The 20,904-nt window shown below is 38.4% G+C and overlaps 1 long non-coding RNA gene across 1 annotated transcript; it reads left to right on the top strand.

Annotated features, from left to right (window-relative positions):
* The first annotated feature begins 13,704 nt into the window (after positions 1 to 13,704).
* LOC115302872 lies at positions 13,705 to 20,645 on the top strand. The gene is made up of 2 exons (XR_003913678.1): positions 13,705 to 13,740; positions 20,324 to 20,645. It is a non-coding gene; the product is annotated as an uncharacterized LOC115302872 (long non-coding RNA).
* Positions 20,646 to 20,904: the final 259 nt, after the last annotated feature.

Raw genomic sequence — 20,904 nt, 5'->3', positions numbered from 1 at the left:
TAAGGTCATCTATTGTAATATATAGTGAAGTAAAGACACGTGTGTGTGTTTAATCTCTTTTATTGGAAATACGTGATTACAAAACATTTAAATTATTAGAGGAAAACATTAAACTTTTTTAACGTTTATTTATTTTTGAAAGAGAGAGAGTCAGAGCATGAGTGGGAGAAAGGCAGAGAAAGAGGAAGACACAGAATCCAAAGCAGGCTCCAGTTTCTGAGCTGTCAGTATGGAGCCCGATGTGGGGCTCAAACTCATCGGCCGTGAGATCATGACTGGAGCCGAAGTCTGATGCTTAAGTAACTGAGGCACCCAGGCACCCTGGGAAAAACATATTTTTATTCTCCTTTCTCAGTTATTCTCTGTCTACAATTCTAATAGATGGACTATGATCAGATGTTGAGTTCAATACCTGAAAATGTAATATAAGATAAAGTATTTGGTGGGGCGCCTGGGTGGCTCAGTCGGTTAAGCGTCCGACTTCGGCTCAGGTCATCTCACAGCCCGTGGTTTCAAGCCCCATGTTGTGCTCTATGCTGACACCTAAGCCTGGAGCCTGCTACAGATTCTGTATCTTCCTCTCGCTCTCTCTGTCCCTCTCCCCCCTGTCTCTGTCTCTCAAAATAAAAAAAATAATAAAAGACATAAGGTAAAGTATTTGGGAAGGGTGTGTGTCCATGTTTCAGATAGGTGCAGGGATGCCAAGGACAGAGAAGAAAGCAAACATTCAAGTGGGCCCTATGGGCACCACTGAGTCCATGGACTTCTCCCCGAAGAGTAGGGCAGAGGAGCTAGAAGATGACCATTCCCATTTTTGTTTTTGTTTAGTTTTGTTTTCATTTTCATATGTCACTGAAGGAAATCAGTGTTTTATTAAAAAACTAAAGGAAAAGCAAACTAAAACACAACCCATCACCACAGACACATCACCTATTACAATAGGGATGGAAATAAGAAGACATGAAATTGCTTAGTGGCTTCCAAGAATCATCTCAAATCTGAGTCTTCAATATCCCACTGACAACTTGAAGGAAGGCAGGGAGACAAGCTTTACCCAGCAGTGTAGAGAGAACGGCAGCAGAAAAGAGAGCAGTTTATATTGTCCTTCCTCACTTAAGCCTTGATGTCAGGGAGGCTTGTGTTTGAATCCTACCACTGTCACTTAACAGCTGCAACTAAACGAGGTGTGTCTATTTCCTGATCCTGTGCCTATTTCCTGATGTGTAAATGGAGTTAATAATAGTGCCTAACGCAGAGGCTTGTTGTGAAGACCAAATAAAATAGGTGCCTGGCATAAATTGGCTGAGCAGTCATCATCATTAACTCTTCTCTACTACTATTCTGAAGTTGGAAAGGACAGACTTTGAGGCAGACCATAACATATGTTAGAAGTGACTTGTTGCTAAATATTTGTTGAACCAAATCTGCCTTAGCACTCTAACTGTATGCCCAAAATAAAAATACCAAGCATTTTAAATCTCTAACTTGGAAAAAAAAATCTCTTTCTTGATATAATTTAAAAGTCTTTCACCCGTAGATTTTCTTTAGAAGTCTGTGGGAGGAAATACTTCAAAAAAGAAATAGGCCCACTGCTTGAGAGAAGTATGATTGTAACAGCTGAAAAAAAAGAGTCGGGCTGCTTGATCATTGCATAGATCTCCATCTCCATCTTCTAAGCAATAAGAAATATTTTCAAGCTGAAAAACAAATCAAGATACTATTTGGAAACTGGTCTCCAGTCCCTCTAAGATAAAATTGTTAACCTTACTCATATCCCATGACAAGCTTTAGAACCTGAAAATCTGTAACATCATTATTCAAAACTCAGAACTTTTAAGACCAGCTACTTTCACATACAGAATTTCATCTACCGCATCCCAGCTACTTCATTTACACAAGGCTGTGTATTGGCTGGGGACATACATATTCCATCTCCACCAGATGGAGAGTAAACCCCTTGATTATTCAACTTTGTCCAAGATCAGCACATCGTGGTCCCCATTCATGATGCTAAATGAGCAGAACTAACATGCGGAGGAGAAGAAGCCTACAGGATGTGAAGAAATAATAAACACCATTCTCATATTCTCACTTCTACAGAATTCAAGACTCCGGGATTCCTGAGAATTATTCCCTTAGATGCTGAAAGAATTTGCCCATTGATTTCAGAGTCAGTGTTAGTAATCTCCGAGAAATAATATAAAAAGGTGGGGGGAGGGGAAGAGGGGGAGCAGGTTCCTAGAAACTGTAGACTGAGAACTTTACAAATGGTAAATAGTACATAGTCCAATAATTACACAGTGTACAGCTCGATTCTGGTAGCTTGCAGCATTCTGTAGCAGTTTATTATGCATTGGCTTATCAGCATTAATGGAAGCACACAGTAATCGTTAGAAGCCACCACGTGTTCTCTCAGAATGTCATTCAAAATGAATCCCCTTTTCCTCTTTTGCTACAGTTACTGGGATGTTATATCAGGGGAATGCTACACCTTGTTTTTACTAATCACCATGGCACAGTGATCACGCACAGTAAGATGAGTTGGCCACTGTGATAGCTATTTATGAGTTCAGGGTTTTAACTACAAAAAACCAAAATCTCTTAAGTGAAAGCTGGAACTAGCAGGCAGGGATGAAATTAAATCAGGCTTCTGAACTGGAATATTTAAGGTAGGGCCAAAATACAGGCTGGAACTAATTTATGGTTTCTTTCTTTTTTTAAAAAATATGTTTTATTTATTTTTGAGAGAGAGAGAGAGACAGTGTGAGCAGGGGAGGGTCAGAGAGAGACGGAGACACAGAATCTGAAGACAGGCTCCAGGCTCTGAGCTGACCGCACAGAGCCCAATGCAGAGCTTGAACCCTCCAACTGGGAGATCATGACCTGAGCCAAAGTTGGACACTTAACTGACTGAGCCACCCAGGTGCCCCTATGGTTTCTTATTAGGGTAAGCAGACAAGCCAGAAACTTTCACTATTCATCACAACAGAAAGATGAAGAAGATGTGGTTAAGTTATCAGCAAGCAAGAGTCATTTATCAAGGAAACCAAAGAAATGGTGGGAGAAAAAGCCCAGCCAGGCCGATGCAACAGCCAAAAAATTCTGAGGATGCAAGTTGCAGAGATAATGCTTTTGGATCACGGTTGTTTTCGAATGCTGACACCCCATCAGATGATGAAGGCATCCTTCTTAGTTTTTGAGTAACCAGGACCCTAACAATGTCAAGTGGTAATTCTAGAGCACTGTTTCTCAACCCTGGCTGCAATTAAGATTTTTAAAAATACAGTGCTAAGGGTCCCAACCCCAGACCAATTAAATCAATCTCCAGGGGTGCTTCCCAGTGCACAGTATTTTTCTAAAAGCTCCCCCAGATGAATTTATCGTCCAGGGAAGTTTGTGGATTACTATCCTAGAGGGAAATCTCTATGGTATACTGCTCTCTAACTTTTAACATGCACACAAATCACTTGGGGAAGGATCTTGTTAAAATGCAGATTTCAAATTATTAAATCTGGGTTTGGGCCTCAGATTCAAAATTTATAACCAGCTCCCAAGCAGTACTGGTGGGGTTGGTTCATAGACCACATTCAGAGCAATAAGGCTCTCGGACAATGCTACAGATCTCTAGTTGCAGTTCTTTTCTGTTGATGATTTTATATTGGATTAAGACCTACAGGCATGGTTATTAAATAGGATAATTAAAGAGAGAGCAAACAGTTCACCTCAGAATTAAGATTTTAAAATATTTTCACAGGCTGGTAGAGCAACTGGGCGCTCAGTCTGATTAAGCATCCAGCTCTTGGTTTTGGCTCAAGTCATGATCTCATGGTTTATGAGTTTGGGCCCCGAGCAGTGCTCTGTGCTAACAGTACATAGCTTGCTTGGAATTCTCTCTCTCTCCATCTCTCTCTCTCTCCCTCAGAATAAATAAATAAACTTAAATAAAGAACTTCTTTAAAAAAATATTTTCACAAGCTGAAATAAACAAGATGAAATTATTCCTTAACAGGGACCATTTAAAGTCTGTCATCTAAAAAAATAAAATAAAAATAAAAAATAAAGTCTGTCATAAGCTAATTCTGAAAAAAAGTATGAGATATTAAAACATATTAGAAAGCAATAATAATTTCACCGTGTGGAAATGGCTTATGAGCAGACTAATTAAATAGGAAGCAGAGAAATGCATCTTAAAATAGAATTTCGATCTGACAAAAGTGGCTATTTAAATTAGGAGAGGATTACTCAGGTACATGTAATCAAATTGAAACAAAAGCCTGCCATCCAGAAAAAAAAATTAAGATCCATATTTCACACCTACCCTGAGGACAAGTTTCATATGGATCAAGGATTTAAATGTAAAAAAAACAAATGCTTGAAACTATGAGACAAAACCATGGAAGTTTATTTTTTCTGCTAATGTCTGGATGGGGAACGCCTTTCTTAACATGACACGAAGCCAAAAAGGCATAAAAAAACTAACACATTAACCAGGAAAAAAAAACTTGCATGGTAAAAACCTTCAGATGGAAAGTCAAAAGATTAAGAATAAGCTGAGGAAAAATATCTGCCACTCATAGCATAGACAAACAATTAACTTTTCTAATATTAAAGAGTTCCTATAAAGGAAGAATAATAATAATCCACAACCCCCAAGAAAGATGAACAAAGTGTATGACCAAACCGTTCACAGAAAATGACACAGATATGTCTCATGATTCCTCTAGCAATGTGCTTATTCAACTAAGACATACTGCTACCCAATTACTTATCTTTGGATATGCTTTGTATTATCTCTAAAGCAGGCAAATTCCCAAGATGCCTGGTAATTGAACAGACAGAAAAAAGGGCATTTTCAAAAGGAGGGAGGGATCCATGAGTAAGAGTCACATATTGCTCAGAGGTCAACTATGAAAAGTATCCACTGGACCCATGCATCTATGGCCAATTGATTTCAACAAGGATGACAGGAAAATTCAATGGTGAAACAATAGTCTTCTTCAACAAATGATATTGCAACATCTGAATATTGATACGCAGAATAATGAATTTGAACCCCTACATCACACTATGTATAAAAATTTACCCAAAATGGATTAAAGACCTCAATGTAGGAGCTAAAACTATAAAAGTCTTAATTTTGTTAAAGTTTATTTATTTTAAGAGAGAGGCAGAGAGAGAGCAGGGGAGAGGCAGAGAGAGAGAGGGAAAGAGAGAGAATTCCAAGCAGGCTCTGCACTGTCATTGTAGAGCCCGATGCTGGACTTGAACTCACAAACCATGAGATTATGACCTGAGCTGAAATTGGATGCCTAACCTATTGAGCCATCCAGGCGCCCCAACTATAAAAGTCTTATAGCAAACAATAGGTATAAATCTTCATAATCTTGGCTTAGGCAATGGTTTCTAAGATATGGCACCTAAAATACAAGCAACCAAAGGAAAAATAAATAAATTGGACTTCATCAAAATTAAATGCTTTTGTGTGCCAAATGACACTATCAAAATGGTGAAAAAATAGCCCACAGAATGAGAGAAAATATTTGCAAACCATGCATCTGATAGTGGTTTGCTATTATGTAGAATATAGTAAGAACTTTCACAACTCAGTAATAAAAAGATAACCCAATTTGAAAACCGGCAAAGGATTTGAATAGACATTTCTCCAAAGATATACACATGGCCAATAAGCATATAATAAGATGCTCAACATTTTTAGTCATAAGGGAAATGCAGGTCAAAACTCCAATGAGATGCCACTTCATACCCACTAGGAAAGCTAGAATAAAATAAAATCAGATAATAACAAGCTTTGGTAAAATTGAAGCTCTCATGTATTGCTGGTGGAAATGTAAAAGGTTATCAAAAGGTTAAGTAGTTATCATATGGCCCAGTAATCCCACTCATGAACGTACTCAAGAGAATTTAATTTACTCAAGAGAATTACACAAAAACATGTACACAAATGTTCACAGAAACATTATTCATAATAGCCAAAAGTGGAAACAGCACAAATGTCCATTAACTGATGAATCGATAAGCAAAATGATACATCTGTGGTATACTACAGAATATTATTCATCATTAAAAAGAATGAAGTACTGATACATGCTCCAACATGGATGAACTTTGAAAACATTATGATAAATGAAAGAAGCCAGTCATAAAAGGTCACATCTTGTATGATTCCATTCATAGTAAATGTCCAGAATGGGCAAATCCATAGAGATAGAAAGTAGATGAGTGGTTGCCAGAGGCAGTGGGAAAGAGGAAATAGAAGTGATTATTAATGGCTATGGAGTTTTTCTTTTAGGATAATAAAAATATTCTGGAATTAGATAGGGGTAATGGTCACAGAACCTTGTGAATATGCTAAAAATCACTGAATTATATGCTTTAAAATTGTGGGTTTTTTCTGGTATATTATATTTCTTTTTAAAAAGCATGTATTGGATTTTTAAGACTAGGATATCACTGATGTGCTTTGCCAAGAGTCATTTTAGAAAGGTTGGTGATCAAAAACAGAGAGCAGTGGACCAAAGAATGAGTGGGAAGGGAAGAAGTGTAGTTAGTGAGTATGTGCAACTTCTTTCAACGTTAGGTGAGAAGAGGGTAAGAAGGGCAAGAGTTGAGAGAGATGAAAAGTCAAAGACCATTTTGGGATCTGGTTTTGGTATTTGTGACGGGAGAAGCTTGACTCGGTTAAAATGATAATAGAAATATTGGCAAAGAGGATGATAAATTGAATAACTATAGGAGCCAAAAAGAGTTCGGCGAGTTCTAGAACACAGATAGCCACCAAACAGGAGGAAAGGCACTGGCTGGAGGAAGTGAAATTATATATATGGAAGTAGTTGACATTGAGGAAGTTAGGTCTATTGTCAACAGAGAGGCTGGAGTTGTGGACCATGGAGAAGGAAGGAAAATAACACTCGCTAAAGATGAGGAAGGGCAAGAGAGATGAAAAGACTGGATACTATGGTCATGGACTGGAGTATCTAAACCTTTTATTTTAGAAAAGCATTTCCAAATGATGATAGGATATGGGCATAGCAGTCACTGACATGAGCTCAGGGGGACTGAGAAGCTGGAGTATGTACAGATGATCTCTATGGCTACTGAAGTTATTCCTGAAAACACAGGTCTATAAACATTATTTATCTACTTCTCAAGATGTCCCCAGAAATGGCCAAACACCTCTACTTTTTACTTTTTAATTTCTCTGAGCCATACATCTGTGCTCTCATTCTTCTTTTGCGTTTTATAAAAACTATAATCTGCAATATTTTTGCAGCTCTCATATTTTTCTGAAAACACAAAATTATTTGCTTACTGATTGTATGTAGATGTGCATGGATACAGGCCCTGAATCTAACAAACTTATTTAGGAAGAGCACATCATTTTTTTCCTGGTCTTAGAACCATGTAAGATTTAATTTAAACATCCACACTTGATGAAATGATCATCACAGCAAGAAGAGCAGACAGTGATTAAGAGTAGTGACACTGGGGGTGCCTGGGTGGCTCAGTCAGTTACGCGTCCCACTTCGGGCTGAGTTCGGTTCGTGGGTTCGAGCCCCGTGTCAGGCTCTGTGCTGACAGCTCAGAGCCTGGAGCCTGCTTGGGATTCTATGTCTTCCTCTCTCTCTGCCCCTCCTCTACTCATGCTTTATTTCTCTCTGTCTCAATAATAAATAAACATCACACACACAAAAAAAGGGTAATGACACTGGTGTCATGCAGCAAGGTTCGAATCCCAGGTCTGTGTAGCTTCATACAAATTATGTCATCTATCTGAGCCTTAATTTCCTCAAGTATAAATATCTACCAGTAATTAAGCATAAAACTAAAACATTTAAGATAGAAAAAAAGTCTATATTTGAAGCTGATACTAGTACCAGAAATCTTAGTCATAAGCACAAACTAATACTGTTGGCAAAATCAGTAACTCAGTCTCTAGTTCCTGATGATTTAGGACGGATGTTTAGGGCATTTGATCTGGTCATTTGTCTCTCTAATGTATCATTGGGGTTCTTCTTAAATTCTAGAAAAATCCCCAGGACAGAATCATTCTAGTGACACCAAACAACCCCGTTTGGTCCTATTACTGATTACGCTTATGCTAACCGGAATTCCTGGGTAGCACACACTTTCTAAAACTGATCAGAATTCCTTGGAGAATCTATAGTGCTTCTCACCTTTTGAGTATAAGGTACCTCCATTTCCACCCCTTTGAGTTAGGTGCCTCATACCTATTCTAATCTTACTCTAACCCCCTGGAGCAACCCGGGATCCCAAAAAGTTGGTGGTTTCTCATTAGTTTCGTGAAACTGTGGGGTAAGCTACTGGTGAGAGCTACTTTCCACTAAAGTCTGAGGGGGCTGAGCCCCAGGAAACTATTCTTGTAATTAAAAGTCCTTGGCTATTTTCATATATATAGGTGTGTGTGTGTGTGTGTGTGTGTGTGTGTGTGTGTGTGTACACACATATGCCTATGTCTTTCTTCCCCTCGCCACTGTGGTTTGTTCTTGTTTAAAATAATCTTTACAATAAAAATTACCATGACTGGGGCATCAGGGTGGCTCAGATGGTTGAGCATCCGACTTTAAAAAATTTTTTTAAAAATATTTATTTTTGAGAGAGAGACAGAGAGCGAGTGGGGGAGGGGCAGAGGACAAGAGGGAGACACGAATCTGAAGCAGACTCAGATCTGTCAGCACAGAGCTGGATGTGGGGCTTAAACCCACGAGCCGTGAGATCATGTCCTGAGCCAAAGTTGGATGCTTAACCGTCTGTGCCACCCAGGCACCCTGAGCATCCAACCCTTGATTTCAGCTCAGGTCATGATCTCATGGTGTGTAAGTTCAAGTCCCGCATCTGGCTTTGCACAGATAGTGTGGAGCCTGATTGGGATTCTCTTTTTCTCCCTCTCTCTGCCCCTCTCCCCTCAATAAAATTTGAAAACATTAAAAAAACTACTATGACTTATAAGTGACTAATACTTTCCAAAACCAATGGTAATAATGATATATTTTAATCACATAAAAGGCACTAGTTTTAATATAAGTCTGTACCACTTTGTTTAGTGTTTACAAAACAAATTTCCTTTCTCTAAGCATGATGAAAATTTTGTGTGGAATTATTGTTCAGGGTCAACATTCTACAGTAAACCTCAACATAAGCCAATACTCCCCAGGGACAAATAATCCAGTTTGCTGAGTCTGCAAACATGGAAAGTTAAACCTCAAGGAGGAAGTGATGGTTAGAGTATCCATAAACAATGTGGTCCTAGGCGCCCCTAACCCTGGGAGGAATTAAGTGGCTGAGAAGCATGGCCAGCAGAGCCTCGGTCACTCACATTTCTTCCTCCTTCTTCCAACCTCCAAGTTGGAACGTGAACTAACTCATCTGCAGTATCACTAGCAATTTCTTTTCCATCTCTCCTTGCAATAACTGAAGTACAATATATTGAATAAAGGAAGCAAAGAGGCCATGACACTTCTGACAAGTCAGAAGAAGAATCATATCTAATGTAGACAAAACACCTATTGTCTACAGATATACATACAATTTCTTAACTAAATTTACATTTGGATCTGGCGTTCCCATGGTGTGGTGGCTTTTCAGTTCACTCTGTAGCAAAAACAAGGAGGTCACAAAGGCTTTCAAAATAAAGTTAAGGACTCATGTTTCCTATGCTTAAAAATATTTTGGGGGGGCACTTGGGTGGCTCAGTTGGTTAAGCGTTGACTTCAGCTCAGGTCATGACCTCATGAGATCCAGCCCCGCATTGGGCTCTACGCTGACAGCTGACAGTGTGGAGTCGGCCTGGGTTTCTCTCACTCCCCCTTGCTGCCCCTCCTCCACTTGTTCTCATTCTCTCTTGCTCGCTCTCTCAAAATAAACTTAAAAAAATTTTGTTTACTGTGATAAAATATACATAATATAAAATTTACCAGTTTAACCATTTTTAAGTATACAGTTCAGTAGTATTAAGTAATGTTGTGCAACTATCACCACGATCCATTTCCAGAAACTCTTCATTATCCCAAACAAAAACTCTGTACCCATTAAACAGTAACTCTTCATTCCTTCCTCCCCCCAGCTCCTGGTAAACTATTCTACTTTCTGTCCCTATGTATTTGCTTATTCTAGGTCCCCCATGTAAGTGGGATCATATAATATTTGCCCTTTTGTGTCCGGTTTGTTAATATTTAGCATGATGCTTTCAAGGTTCATTCATGTTGTACCTTGTATCAGAATTTCATTCCTTTTTGAGACTGAATTAATACACCATGGCATGGATACACCACATTTTTGTTATTCATCTGTTGATGGACATTTGGGTCGTTTCCACCTTTTGACTGTTGTGACTAGTTTTGCTATGAAAACTGGTATACAACTATCTGAGTTCCTGTTTTCAATTTTTTTAAGGTATATATGTAGGGGGGAATTGCTGTATCATATGACAATTCCCTTTCTTTCTTTCTTTTGGAACCATCATAGTGTTTTCTAGTACACACCATTTTATATTTGCACTAGCCATGCAGGATTCCAATGTCTCCATATCATTAATACTTTTTAATTTTTTATCATAGCCATCCTGATGAGTGTGATATAGTATATCTCTTTTTTTTAAAGTTTATTTATTTATTTTGAGAGAGGCAGAGAGAGGAGAGAGAGAATCCCAAGCAGGCTCAATCCCACAAACCATGAGATCATGAACTGAGCTGAAATCAAGAGTCAGACGCCCAACTGACTGAGCCATCCAGGCGCCTCATGAAGTAGTATCTCATAGCGGTTTTGGTTTGCGTTTCTCTAATGACTAGTGATGTTGAACATCTTTTCATGTGCTATTGGCCATTGTATATCTTCTTTAAAGAAATGTCTATTCAAGTCCTTTGCCCACTTTTTAAATTGGGTTGGGTTTTTTTATTACTGAGTTGTAGGAGTTCTTTATATATTCTGGATATTAATCCCTTATCAGATATATGATTTGCAAATATTTTCTGTCTTTTCACTCTCTTGATAGTGTCCTTTAATGTGCATAAGGTTTTAGTTTTTATAAAGTACAATGTATCTTTTTCTTTTCTTGTTTGTGCTTTTGGTCTCATATTTGAGACAATATCTCTAAATCCAAAGTCATAAAGGATTTCCTCTATGTTTTCTTCTAAGAGTTTTATACTTTTGTTCTTATATTTAGGGCTTTGATCCATTTTGAGTTAATTTTCATATATACTGTAAGTTAAAACCCCAACTTCACATTTTTTTGCACATGGATATTCCTATGCCTTTTGGTTATATTTATTTTTCTCATCTATAAATTTAAGATTGTAATAGTTACATCCTATATTTGTCTTAAAAACTACTATATAGAGGTGCCTGGGTGGCTCAGTTGGTTAAGTGCCCGACGTCCTCTCAGGTCATGATCTCATGGTCTGTGAGTTTGAGCCTTGTGTCTGTCTCTGTGCTGACAGCTCCGGGCCTGGAGCCTATTTCAGATCCAGTGTCTTCCTCTCTCTCTCTCTCCTTCTCTGTTCTTTCTCAAAAATAAATGAACATTAATTTTTAAAAAATTATTACATATTATTATATTGTTAAAAAGATAACTACACTGTGGTCAATTTAAAAAGTAGATTTAATGCAATAAGACATTTTTAATGTTGACTTTATTTCATAGGCTGAGTGTACTCTACACCGCAGAGTTTTAGGTGTATATAAAGAAAAACCTCAGCGTGGAAAAGAGAACTGGACTGGGGTCTGAATTAAGACACTTTTAAAAAAGAGTATCTTACCAAAAGGAGCCAGCTCTAGACGAGCGCTGTGCTTCAGCAATGAGTTCGGGTTCAACTCCTGCCAAGACCCCTGCCTGGGGTTATACCATTAAGGACTTTATAATTAGAAACTGAGGCTAGAGAGGCCTCTAAAGCTCTTGCGGAATAAAGGCATTTCTTGGTAGTTCAGAGCAGATCATTTTTGTTTTCTGCCCAGTGTTAACCCTAGGACTCTGGCTACAAACGCAGGGTAGGCGTCCACCCTCCCACTGAGCCACGCTCACCCCTCTGGCCTGGATCCACATCTCCGCAACCTCGCCTTCTGCCCTGGTGACCGCTGCTCCTCCTGAGCCCAGCGGAGCCTCGGCACAAGCCGCGCAGCTCGGAGGCCCGCGCTCCGCCCACGGCAGCCCGGCTCCGCAGCGCGTGCCCTCCCGCTTGTGCCCCGGCCCTGAGGGGTGGCCGCCAGCCTGAAGAGACCTTCAGATCTCTTCAGATCACCGCGTGTATTCCAGGACAGGATTTCTGAGGAAAACATTTTGAATGGCTCTCACCAAAAGCAAAACAAAACACTTTTGAGAAGCGGGTCTTTCCCTGCCGCCAGAGCTTCCAAAGGGGGCACGAGTTGCTGGGCGAGCGAGGCGGCTGGGTCCCCGCAGGGGTGGAGGTAAGGGGGAAGCAGAGGGACCTGAAACGTTTACAGACCCCGCCTCTAGTGAGGTTATGAATGGAGTTCAGGTCAGAAGGCTGTGACGTAATGAGAACTACCTCCCCGGTCATCTACGCAATACTGCCTTTGATTAAATGGGATCTTTCCAAAGTAGACACTCAGGCTACCTCGGTAAATACGTTACACGCGGGGTAGATGTCATAAGTTACAAACTTAAGTGAGAAGTGGGCTGATAGTAATTCAAAATTAAAAAGTAGAGAATAACTTCAAGATGATTATGCCTAAAAGTCTACTTATAGACTGGCTAAAATTACTTAAAACGTATTCTCTTCTTGAAGATTTCCTAAGGATGGAGATTCTAAGAGCCTTATTTAGATATCTTGTATATACATTTAAGTGGAGCCCATGTATTAGTGAGGCAGTGGATATAATGGGAAAAGTGACTGGGAATCAGGGCAAGTGAAATTGAATCCTTGGTTCTGCCTCTTTTTAAATGTGTAAACCACATGTGGGGCAAGTTGCCTAAATTTTCCCACCTTTAATTTCCTCATCTTTAAAATAGGAATATTAATAGCATCAATGTTATAATACTGTTACAAAAAATAAATGAGGCAGAGTGTATGAAAAGTATATTGTATAGTGCTATACAAATCTTTCAATAAATTTGTGTTTTGTAAACCTCTTGTACAAAAGGTCACCTTTCTATGGCCATTTATTTCTATTTTTTAACTTTATAGTCAACATTGACATCTTTCCTTTTCTCGACATCATTAAATTGGCCACTGGACACCACTTTAAAATGGCTATTTGTGGTCATGTTATAGATTTAATTTTGGTAAGGCCAATCTTATGAAAATGTATTATTTTCTGTGAGCCTAAATTATATTTCTAATTCAGATGCCACCCAGTGGATGGTGGTGCCTGGTTTATGGTTGCATGGGCTTATTGTTTAGTCTATTCTCTGATTTGGATAAGAGAATATAGAGTAGTCTGTAAGTTTTCCTACCATATCTATTTATTAAGAATAATACTCTTAATATGAGCAGATATTTCTCCAAAGACATCCAGATGCCCAACTGACAAATGAAAAGATGCTCAGCATCACTCATCATCAAGGAAATGCAAATCAAAGCCACAATGAGATATCACCTTACATCTGTCAGAATGGATAAAATAAAAAATATAAGAAATAACAAGTGTTGGCGAGGATGTGGAGAAAAAGGAATCCTCTTGCACTGTTGGTGGGAAAGCAAACTGATGTAGCCACTGTGAAAGACAGTATGGAGTTTCCTCAAAAAGGTAAAAATAGAACTATCCTATGATCCAGTAACCGCACTACTGGGTACTCACTCCCAAAATACAAAAACACTAGTCTAAAGGGATATATGCGCCCCTATATTTATTCCAGCATTATTTACAATAGCCAAATTATGGAAGCAGTCCAAGTGTCCATCAATAGATGAATGGATAAAGAAGTGGTATATATATACAACAGAATATTATTCAGCAGTAGAAAAGAATGAAATCTTGCCATTTGCAACAATATGGATGGAGTATAACACTAAGCAAAATAAGTCAGTCAGAGAGAGACAAATACCATATGATTTCACTCATATGTGGAATTTAAGAAACAAAACAAACGAGCAAAGGAAAAAAAAAGAGAGAGATGGAGAGAGAGAAAAACCAAGATGTAGAGTCTTAACTATAGAGAACAAACTGATGGTCACCAGAGGGGAGTTGAGTGGGGTTTGGGGGAAATAAAGGGGCCAAAACTACACTTAACATGATGAGCACTGAGTAACGTACAGGATTGTTGAATCACTATACTGTACACCTGAAACTAATACAACACTGTACGTTAACTGCACTGGAATTAAAATTAAAAACCTAATAAAAAGGGGACACCTGGCTGGCTCAGTCGGTTAAGCCTGCTGACAGCTCAGAGCCTGGAGCCTGCTTCATATTCTGTGTCTGCCCCTCTCTCTGCCCCTCCTCGACTCACACTGTCTCTCTCTCTCAAAAATAAATAAACACTAAAAAAATTTTTAAACAATAAAAAAAAGAGTAAGGGCATTAACTTTCAAATGCCTCCTCTCTGTAAAGAGAGTTTTCATACTATTCTCACTTTCTGATCTTATACTCCAATAAACTTTTGCTTGCTGCTCATTAAAAAAAAAGAGTAACAGTCTTCAAGTATGACCTCTTCAGTTACTAATGAGGTGTGTTGGACATCATATTCGATAAGATTTACAGAAGCATAAGTACTCACACACAAATCCCTCCCTCAGTCAATGTGAACTCTTTTTAATAACACCTTGCCAAAACCATCAAAGGTTCTTTTGGCGCTAAAGAACTGGAATGTTGCACCTATTAGGAAGGGTGAAAGGTGAAGGCAGCAGAGGGCTGCCGGAATGGTGCCTTCCTGAAAGCCCTGAAGAACAGGTGGGTCTAGTTGCCCATGTGGAGCAGGTAGGGGAAGAACCGGAGAGGAGTTGCCGTGTGTTTCGAATTAGTCATTGGGATGTCAGGGAGAATGTTAACCTCAAGTCAGGACCAAAATGATCCAAGAATTAGGAAACCAAAAAAGATGTCTCACCAGGGCAGGAATTAGGGACTAAGCTGAGTCAGGCTGCCATTCAGAAAAGCCAGTGTATCTTTGTATTAAATATTGTAGGCAAACAAATCCCACTTGGAAACCATCTCCCTTAAGGTTGATGGTCAAGAGTGTCCACGGTTATCTTCTTAAAAAAATCTGATATTTATTGAGCATTTGCTATGTGCCATCACTTTCTAAGCACTTTGCTTGTATTATCTTTTTTAATTTGTATAACTACTGTAAGGAGTAGGTAATCTATCTTCATCTTATAGAAGAAGAAACTGAGATGAAGCTATTCAGTGTGTCCAAAGTTACTCATCCAATATCGAGGATAGCTCAATTATTAGAGCTGTGACTCCAATCCACACCGCCTGATTCCAGAGCCCGCACTACCCATTATAGTTCATGGCTCTTTGCCATTTGAGCCCATGTTGATCATTTTGCCATTTCACTGGGCTCAGCCTATTCTTGAGAGAGATGGCTGATGACATGTGCATCGGGTCCAGATATTATGTAGTCTAATTTCTCTTGTTAAGAACATAGCATTTAAGAAAAAATTTAAAGAAGTACAATTTGAAGAAAAATATCCTTATCTCCCTTTAGGTTAAAAAGCCTCTTAACACAAAAGCTGCACAGAAGCTCTTGACATATTTTCATCAGAATTCTTCATGGCCAATTTTTCTCAATTGTGGATTTATAGAAGAGAAGTTGGTCTTATTTTTCCTCCTTCAAGGAAAGACCACATTTACCTCTCTCCATTCTAAACTTTCAGTCCCTGAATTGTTTCCTCCCTGGGTGCATATTGGATTTGAAGGGACTTCAGGATGTCCAAATGAATATGTCAGCTAATGTGATATGTGAAATTAGAGGGCTAGAAATATGAAGTTGGCTATTATTAATAAAGAGATTATAGTTGAAGTTATGGGAAATACTTAAGATCTCCAAGAAAAAAATAATCAAAAAGTGAAAAAAGAGATCTCAGTCCAGGTGGAAAAAACTATATATATCATTCTAGTCCAATCCATTACAAAAGTCTCAACTCCCCAGAATAAAATCATCCTACTTTACTGCTATACTTATGATAATGGAAATTTATGGACACCCTACATTGGTTTCCCCTTATCACTGAAACAAATTACCATAAATTTAGTGGCTTAATAAAACAAAAATATAATCTTACAGTCCTGGAGGTTGAACATCCAAAATGAATTTCACTATGTCCAATTCAAGGTGCTGATAGGACTGAATTCCCTCCAGAGACTCTAAGTTAGCATCTGTTTCCTTTTCTTTCCGGGCTCTAGAAGCTGCCTACATTCCTTGGCTTATGGCCCCTCCCTCCATCTTCAAACCCAGCAACATAACATTTTCATTTCTCCCTTTCATCCTGGCCCTCTGCTTCCATCATCACTACTCCTTCTCTGATTCTCTTCCCTCTTTTACTTTATTTTTTTATTTTTATAGAATTTCTCTTTTTTTTAATGTTTATTTTGGGAGAGATAGAGCGTGCACACACGCATGCAAATAGGGGAGGGGCAGAGAGGGAGAGAGAATCCTAAATAGGCTCTGCACTGTCAGCACGGAGCCCAATGCAGTGGTTGATTCCATGAACCATGAAATCATGACCTGAGCCGAAATCAAGAGTTGGATGCATAAACGACTGAGCCACCCAAGTGCCCCTCCTTTTCTATCTTTTAAAAACCAACATTATTACATAAGGACTCATCTCCTTAAATTAAGATTCTTAAATTAATCATATCTACAAAGTAGATGGCCTTTTGGCACGTACAGTAACATATTCAGAGGTTCCAGGGATGAAAATGTAGATACCATTAGTCTGTCTAGCACACCCTCCCAAAGAAGCCTACAACTCTAATGGCTAGAAAGTTCTTATATTGAGCTAAGCTTTATCTCCATTTAGCTTTTATATATTAATCCTGGCTTCATTATTTAAAGTCACACATACTAAGTTTAATAACTGCCACATAAATATTGAATACAGATTAATTTAAAAGTGACCTTTAATCTCAGTAATGAGAATGATTTTTTGAAATGGTTATCTTCTTTGGAAAACTTGCCCATGGTAGACTTCCAATTGATATTAAATGATTAAAAACTTGATAGAATAATAATTGTAATAATCCCATCCAAATTATTGGTTTCATTTTAATTTGTCTATATTAACAGACTTTCCCTCTAGCACTTGCAATCCTAATAGCAAGCGTTAATAACAAGCATACATAGGAAGACATGATGTGATGAGATGCCATAGACATTTCTAATAATTATCCTCTTTATGAAAAATATAAAAATACATTTTAAAATCCTTTCTTTAAGCATCTAGATGTCTCTGCATTTGGTCAGATTTTTCAACTTTTTTCCTTAGTTTTATAATATATCTCATATTTCAACAAGCAAAATTTTTAATACCTCTGGCACTTACAGCACCATGTTTTAAATTAAAATACAAGGGCACCTGGGTGGCTCAGTTGGTTGAACGTCTGGCTTTTGATTTTGGCTCAGGTCATGATCCCAGGGTTGTGAGATTGAGTCCCGTATCAGGCTCTGTGCTGAGCTTGGAGTCTGCTTGAGATTCCCTCTCTACCTGCACCCCTCTCCCCCAACTGCACTCTTGTTCTCTCTCTCTCTCAAAATAAAATAAAATAAAGTACAAAGCTATAGTTTTCAAAACAGTATGGTACGGCACAAAAATAGATATATAGATCCATGGAACAGAATAGAATCAGACAAACCCATGCATATATAATCAATTAATCTATGACAAAGGAGACAGGAATATAAAATGGGGAAAAATAGTATTTCAATAAATGGTGCTGAGGAAATTGGAAAACTATATGCAAAAGAATAAAACTATACCACTTTCTTATACCATACACAAAAATAAACTCAAAATGGATTAAAGACCTAAATGTAAGACCTAAAACTATAAACCCCCTAAAAGAAAAAATTGGTGATCTCTTGGACATCTGCCTTACTAATATTTTTCTGGTCTTCTCCTCAAGCAAAGGAAACAAAAATGAAAAAGCAAAAATAAATAAGTGGGACCACATCAAACTAAAAGGTTTTTGCATAGTGAAGGAAACCATCAACAAAATGATAAGACAATCTACTGAAAGGGAGAGGATATTTGCAAAGTATATATCATTTAAAGGGCTAATATCCAAAATATATAAAGAATCCATATAACTCAACACCAAAAAACCCAAAAAATCTGATTAAAAATGGGCAGAGGACCTGAATGAACATTTCTCTGAAGAAGACATACAGATGGCAAACAGACACATGAAAAGATGCTCAACATCACTCATCGCAGGGAAATGCAAATCAAAACCACAATGAGATATCACCTCACACCTGTCAGAATGGGTAGTATAATAAGACAAGAAACAGCAAGTGTAGGTGAGGATGTAGAGAAAAGGGCTCTCTCATGCACTCCTGGTGGGTGTGTTAATTGGTGCAGCCACTATGGAAAACAGTATGGAGGTTTCTCAAAAACTGTAAAATAGAAATACCATAAAACCTAGTAATTCCACTTCTAGGTATTTACCTAAAAAAATAATAATACTAATTAGAAAAGATATATGCACTCCTATGTTTATTGCAGTGTTGTTTATAATAGCCCAGATATGGAAGCAACCTAAGTATTCGTCACAGATGAATGGAAAAAGGAGATGTGACAATGGAGTATTGCTCATTCATAGAAAAAGAATAAGATCTTGCCATTCACAACAATATGGATAGATCTTGGAGGTATTACGCTAGGTGAAGTAAGTCAGACAGAAAAAGACAAATATCATGTGATTTCACTTATATGTGGAATCTAAAAAACAAACAAAAACAGCAACAAACACATAAACACAGAGAACAAACTCGTAGTTACCAGACCGGAGGGGTAAAGGGGGATGGAAAAGGGTACAAACTTCCAGTTATAAAATAAGTAAGTCATGGGGATGAAAAGTACAGCATAGGGAATATAGTCAACTATATTGGTGTAACATTGTGTGGTGACAGGGATGGTGAATAATTGTGGTGAGCACTATGTAATGTACAGACTTGTTGAACCACTATGTTGTGCACCTGAAACTAATATAAGATTGCATGTCAAGTATACTTCAATTAAAAAAATTCAAAGACTATTTATTCCCTTATAAGGCTAGGTAGATGTATTCATTAGAATATAAACTCCCTAATTCTGGAAAATAGTATGGAGATTCTTCAAAAAGTTAAAAATAGAACTACCCTAGGACCCAGCAATTGCACTAGTAGGTATTTACCTGAAGAATACAAAAATACTGATTCAAAAGGATACATGCACCCAGATGTTTATAGCAGCACTATCAACAATAGTCAAATTATAGAAAGAGCCCAAATGTCCATCGACTGATGATGAACAAAAATGTGGTACATATATGCAATGGCATATTATGCAGTCATCAAAAAGAATGAAATCTTGCCATTTGCAGTGATGTGGATGGAGCTAGAGACTTATGCTAAGCGAAATAAGCCAGAGAAAGACAAATAACATGATTTCACTCATGTAGAATTTAAAAGCAAAGCAGATGAACATAGGGAGAGAGAGAGAGAGAGAGAGAAAGAGGGAGAGAGAGAGACAGACCATAAAACAGACTTTCAACTATAGAGAACAAATTAAGGTTGCTGGAGGGGAGGTGGGTGGGGGGAAGGGCTAAATGAGTGATGGGGATTAAGGAGGGCACGTGTTACAACGAGCACTGGGTGTTACAGGTAAGCGACGAATCACTAAATTCTACTCCTGAAACTAATATTACACTGTATGTTAACTAACTGGAATTTAAATAAAAATTTAAAACAAATAAACAAACAAACAAAAAACCCCCCAAAACCCAATCCGCCCCCCCATAAACTCCCTAAACACAGAAATCCTGAGCTATTTGTCTTTGTACTTGGGGCAGGGGGAGTTCTGTAACTGTTTATGTATGAAAACATTGCCTTTTAGATCACCTATAGGAAAGGAACAGAGCAAAACAATACATATAAAGATTTTTACTGGGGCGCCTGGGTGGCGTCAGTTGGGCGGCCAACTTTGGCCCAAGTCATGATCTCACGGTCCATGGGTTCGAGCCCCATGTCAGGTTCTGTGCTACTCGCTCAGAGCCTGGAGCCTGCTCTTTTTGCCCCTCCCCCACTCTCTCTCTGTCTCTCTCTCTCTCCCTCAAAATAAAATAAAGACATAAAAAAAAAGATTTTTACTCACTTTACTTAGTACATTCACTTTTTTTTTTTTTACAGAGGTGTGGTGTTTATTGTCTCTGGAGAGCAACAGGAGTCTAAAGCTCAAGGGACAGCTTTCCATGACCTAAGCAATGGAATAAAGAGAACTAAATTCCAGCTTTACGCATTTGATCTGCTCTTAAACTTTAGTCAGAGTTCTTTACATCTCTTCACAAAATGGGCCAAGTCAGTTAAGGAAAGTTACTGAGAAACTTTGAGGATATGTGAATGAATGAATATGAGGAACTGTGCATTTTTAACGGCTATGTTTGTGCACATTTAAGAATAGTGTTATGTAAGTTTTATATGTGTATGAAATGAATAAATGTCCTTTAGTGTATAGCCCTCTAAACACCATTATTCTATTTATTAATTTATTTATTTTTAATTCTTTTTTATGTTTTTTATTTATTTTTGAGAGACAGAGAGAAATAGCACAAGCAGGGGAGGGTCAGAGAGAGAGGGAGACACAGAATCCGAAGCAGGCTCCAGGCTCTGAGCTGTCAGCACAGAGTCCGATGCGGGGCTCGAACCCACAAACTGTGAGATCATGACCTGAGCTGAAGCCGGACACTTAACCGACTGAGCCACCCAGGTGC

Source organism: Suricata suricatta, chromosome 9 (assembly GCF_006229205.1).
Source record: "Suricata suricatta isolate VVHF042 chromosome 9, meerkat_22Aug2017_6uvM2_HiC, whole genome shotgun sequence".
NCBI lineage: Eukaryota > Metazoa > Chordata > Mammalia > Carnivora > Herpestidae > Suricata > Suricata suricatta.
Note: the sequence above shows the minus strand (reverse complement) of the source record. Positions and strands in the feature narration are given on the sequence as shown.